Raw genomic sequence first — 5,545 nt, 5'->3', positions numbered from 1 at the left:
TAATTTTGTGTTTAATATATATGAACTCAAAGAGGTGAACTATTTCGGTATAAGTGGAGGACTTGTGAACAATGGTCACCATCTATCCCTTATTACATCTGCAGTACGACGGTGTAGACCTCAGCACCTAATTGTTTTCATTGGAGGCAATGATTTGGACTCGAGTGAACTAGATTTTAGTTTGGAATGTATTGTTTCTAAATTGACTGCCTATGTGACTCAACTTAAAAGGTGTTTCCATTTAAAGTCTGCTACCGTGCTGAGTTTTCTCCCTAGAGTAGTTACGAGAAATTATTTATATATATATATATACATTTTATATATATCTTATTTATAATCAACGAGTCAAAAAAGAGGATTCGCGGAAAGTCAAAAACCAATCTTATGCAACGGGGTTCATCTTAATGACTTGGGGTTCCATAAACTGTTTAGACAGATTAGAGGTGTCATATTAATTCAGCTAAGACAGGAACCCAAGCCTAGTCCTTCTGTAAACAGCAATGACGACAAGGGCTTCTAGCTGTAAATATTGCTTTGTAACCACCCATCGTGCAATTTTATTTCCCATATTTTTGTTTAACAAGTCTGATGTGAACAATGAGGTCACGCTTCAAGTAATTAACATTTTATCAAGTGTTCCTTAAACCTTTAACAATTTTATTAGATTATTCTTATGTTTGTAATATTATCTATTTAACCTGATATGTTTATTTCAGTTCAAAGCATCCAGATCAATCTGCAGACAAGACTTTGCATCACTTGTTATAATTTGTTTGGACAGAGGTAACAGCTTTGATTTTTGGTCTATGACAACTTACCAAACAAATACCAGAATATGAATATTTCTGAATATTTAAAAGCTATATCAGCTTATTTGAATGAATATAAGATACAGTTCCAATGCTATGGCGGCAGGAGCAATGATACATGTATGTTATAATAAGCAGGTTTGCAAGGTTTACATATACATAACCCTACTAAATGTATGGCAGAATTCTTTCTGCTATAAGCAATGTGTTATATCAATTATAAAAAGCTTAACACTAATTGTCTGAGAGCATAATATATATATATATATATATATATATATATATATATATATATATATATATATATATATATATATATATATATATATATATATATATATATATATATATATATATATATATATATATATATATATATATATACCTGGGGTATATAACAAGCTGCTATACCACAGTTTTACCTTACATTAGAACAGTTTAAAGATAGCATGAAAGCTTTTTGGCTATGCAAATTCTTGTATATGATCATTTTAGTTTAAATATTAACATCTTTATTTCCTTTTTATTTTACTCTATTAGATTTAGATGACATCCATACCAAAACGCAGGAGGCGGAACAAGGCATCCTCGCATCCTCCCACATAAACCCATCCTCAAAGCTGTCTTATGTCTCCTGAGGACATGGAAACGATGATAAGGACGTGCATGGCCTCTATCATCCTAACCATTGAAGATACTTTTCGACGCAATATGGATGAATATCCCCATGGTGAGAGCAATCCTTCATTGTCAATCCCCATCCAGACTGCAACTTCACAACAACAATCAGCCGACACTCAACAAGCCTCTTCGCAAGCAGTAACACCTGACCATTCCCTACTGCAAGTGATAACTTCTCAAGGTATGCAGTTGCTTAATCATAAAACTGAAGGGGATTCACGCTCGGCAACTGGTTTAACATTGAGTGTAGATTTCAAAATTAGGGCAAAAATCGACGCCAATGAGTTTATCAAATTTGCTGTCCTGTTGCCAAATAATTTTGATCATGATGAGACAGACAAGTATAAATCAGTTGATAAAAATGGTGAGCTCATTATTGTAAAGGCAAACGACAAGGGCCCTATCAAATCTATAACTAAATGAGTAGAGGCGTTCCACATAATTGTCGCAATCCATGATGAAAAGTTTCCCCACAAAATTGGAAACTTAATGACGTACGCACACACTGTGCAAAAAATTGCTGACTCGTGTGGGGACTCTGCTGTTTTAATGCATGATGAAAAGTTTAGGCGATGGCGCGAAAAAGAACCTTCATTATGTGCTTGGGAGAAGAAAAATATTGAGTTATACCAAGAAGCTTTAGTTTCTGGACTAGATTTTAAACTCAAGTACAAGAAACAGCCCTTTCGTGCCCAATCCAAGTCACATAACTACTGCTATTCCTTCAACAATGTTGGCTCGTGCACAAAAACCAACTGCCCCAATCAACATGTTTGCCAGTACTGTGCGGGAAAGCATCCGCATCGACAGTGTCCCAATAGACCAAAACAAACCTTTGCGAAACAAAATGCTAGAAAACCTGCCAGCACCTCTAACCAACAAGGCTCCACTAAGTGATAGGGATATACGTATCATCACACCAATTCAAGTCGACAAATTGGCCAGTTATCTTGGACTGCTATGATCCATCTTTGGCCCAATTTTTAAGTAATGGGTTTACCTTTGGTTTTATAATCCCATATCAGGGGCAACGTGCTTTTAGAGTTTCTAGAAATCTCTCTTCTTTAGACAATAATGATGGAATCCTTCAAAGTAAACTCAGCAACGAGTTACGAGCACACCGTATAGCCGGGTCTTACCAAAATCCACCATTTCCTAATATACAAGTTTCAACTCTTGGATTGGTACCCAAAAAAGCTGTCGGTGAATTTCGTTTGATATATCATTTATCTTATCCTGAGGGTATGTCTATAAATCACAACATACCTTTTTTTAACTAAGATTTGTGTACAGTACAATATCAATCAGTGGAAACGGCTATTAATATAATTAGACAATTGGGAAGGGGTGCGTTGTTAGCAAAGACAGATCTTGAGAATGCTTATAAACAGATCCCTATTCATCCAGATGATTTCGAACTACTTGGATTCATGGTAGACAATATGTATTACTACGACAAAACATTGCCTTTTGGACTCAGCTATTCATGTAATCTTTTTGAAAAATTCCGCTCGGCTCTTCAATGGATCCTTGAAACAAAATTCTCTGTTATACATTGCGTGCACATCCTAGACGATTTTCTTTTCCTTAGTGAACCCCACTCGTCCAACTGTTACAGTGCTCTGCTTGCCTTTTATCAACTATCCAAAGACATTGGCTTACCCGTAAAATCAGAAAAAACTGTTTACCCCACCACAACTCTCACATTTTTTGACATGGAATTAGATACCATGAACTTCGAAATTCGATTACCTCAAGATAAATTAACTCAATTGAAATTGGAAATTCAAAACTTCAAAGCAAAGCGTTTTGCAGCTTTGAAGGAACTTTAATTGGTATGCTCAATTTTGCCTGTAGTGTAGGTCCTCCTGGTCGTACTTTTTTGAGACGTCTTATAGATCTAACAATTAGCCTCAAAAAACCATATCACCACCGTCGACTGAATCTACAAGCACAAGCTGATCTGCACGCCACGTTTTTGAACCAATTCAATGGCAAAGGTTTCTTTCCTTCTGGCATAACCCATTCTTCATCTTCATTGCATTTTTTGCTGACGCTAGTAATGCCGGATTTGGATGCACCTTTCGCACAAAATGGTTTTACTTCGAGTTTACTCCTGAATGGTTAAAGTACCACATTTCGTTTAGAATGGCACAATGTTTACTTATTGTCATTGCATTAGAATTATGGGTACCTCTTCTGAACAACTGTATCGTCGTATTACATTCTGACAATATAGCAGTTGTGCATGTGATAAACACAACTACATCAAAGGACCCTAACCTAATGCAATTGATGAGGCGTTTAATGATTCTTTCATTGCAACACAACATTCATTTCCATGCCAAACATATTCCAGGAATTTCTAATATAGGCGCTGAATTACTATATCGCTTGCAGGTGAAAGAATTCAAAGCCCGCTTTCCACATATGGACAACGAGCCAACTCCAGTTCCTCAAGCATTAGTGCGGATTTGACTGAAACAGCCAATATTTTAGTCCGCAACTTTCTGTCTGAATCAACATTATCAGCTTACAAATCAGCTTATTCAACCTACAAGTGTTTTATTGAACAATCCTTTCAACATAAAGCATCCCCGCTACCACCCTGTGTTCATCACCTGTCTGCATTTACTGTGGTTTCATTAATTTTCGTGGGTATCAATTTTCGTGGATTTTCTGAAAACCACAGTTTCAAGGATACGTAATTTCGTGGCCAATGATCCTAGCAATACAAATTGTTAGTTGAAATTGAACTTCAATGAACATTTAATTTCGTGGATCAACTTAACAACGAAATCGACGAAAATTGGTATTCAGCGAATATTGATGAAACCACAGTATTGTGCATTGCTACCTGATTTCGTCACTTAGTTTTATTTTCCAACTTGGTAACTACACCGATATTACACAACATTTCACCATTCGTAAAAGGCTTCAGGGATTCCGGAAATCCAAACCATCATCTGACTCACGGCTACCTATAACCCCAACAATTTTGAAGAAAATAATTCATGCTTTGGAGTTTAGTACCACATCAGCTTTTACTAAATCCCTCTTCCGGGCCATGTTTACCTTAGCATTTTGTGCTTTTTTACAAGTAGGAGAGCTTCCCAAAACAAATGCTCAAACCCAGCATTTCCTTCTTTTTGGAAATATCACGTAAGGATCCGATAGTCCATGCAATAGGTATATAGATATAAATATACCTCACTTAAAGGATTCTAAAGCAAAAACAACTACTCTACGCCTGCAGCAAAATACGACGGATCCTTTAGTTTGCCCATGCCAAGCACTTCTACACTACCTAAATCTTAGGAAACATTCCTCACCATCAGAGCCGTTATTTTCCTTAATGGATGGTTCGCCAATCTCGCGTCAATACTTCACACAGCAACTGCGTTCGGCTTTAGCTTTTTGTAATTTGGACTTGCATCTTTACAAAGCTCATAGTTTCCGTATTGGGGCTGCTACTACAGCCGCCTCCCAGGGGTTTTCAGAATTACAAATTCAGAGCATGGGTAGATGGAACTCTGGTGCTTTTAAAAAGTACATTAGAATCCCAACACTTAAGTTTTGATTGACATTCGTTTGAGTTTTCACATTTTTGAGTTGAACAGTGAAGACAGGGGCTTTACAATCCTTTTTTCTAGCAACCATTAGACAGGGGCTACTGGTTGTGTTTTGAATATCTGTGCCATTATCTTACTTTGAGATAGGGGCTCAAACAGTCAATTTGCTTGTACATGTTTTGTCTTTTGTAATAATAGTCTTTATGTTGTAACCTTTTTTTTAGTTTATAGTTAATATCAACCATTAGACAGGGGCTACTGGTTGTGTTTTTGACTTATCTTACTTTTAGTCGGGGACTAAAACACTCAAATGTGCTTGTACATGTATGTTTTTTCTAACGATAGTCGTTATGTTGAAGGGTGTTCCTTTTTTCACAAATTAATTATTTTGTTATAACTTGGTACAATTTTTCTTAATCATGCACTGACATTTCTGTTCAATTGCAATGTTGTTTTTGGATATGGGGCGTTAACAAGATTGTC

The 5,545-nt window shown here is 36.4% G+C and overlaps 1 long non-coding RNA gene across 1 annotated transcript; it reads left to right on the top strand.

Annotated features, from left to right (window-relative positions):
- The first annotated feature begins 367 nt into the window (after positions 1-367).
- Positions 368-4,026, top strand: LOC128169842 (uncharacterized). Its single transcript, XR_008241610.1, has 4 exons — positions 368-522; positions 717-783; positions 1,350-1,671; positions 3,891-4,026. It is a non-coding gene; the product is annotated as an uncharacterized LOC128169842 (long non-coding RNA).
- The last annotated feature ends 1,519 nt before the right edge of the window (positions 4,027-5,545 follow it).

The sequence above is a fragment of the Crassostrea angulata genome, unplaced genomic scaffold (genome assembly GCF_025612915.1).
Source record: "Crassostrea angulata isolate pt1a10 unplaced genomic scaffold, ASM2561291v2 HiC_scaffold_231, whole genome shotgun sequence".
In the NCBI taxonomy this organism is placed as follows: domain Eukaryota; kingdom Metazoa; phylum Mollusca; class Bivalvia; order Ostreida; family Ostreidae; genus Magallana; species Magallana angulata.
Note: the sequence above shows the minus strand (reverse complement) of the source record. Positions and strands in the feature narration are given on the sequence as shown.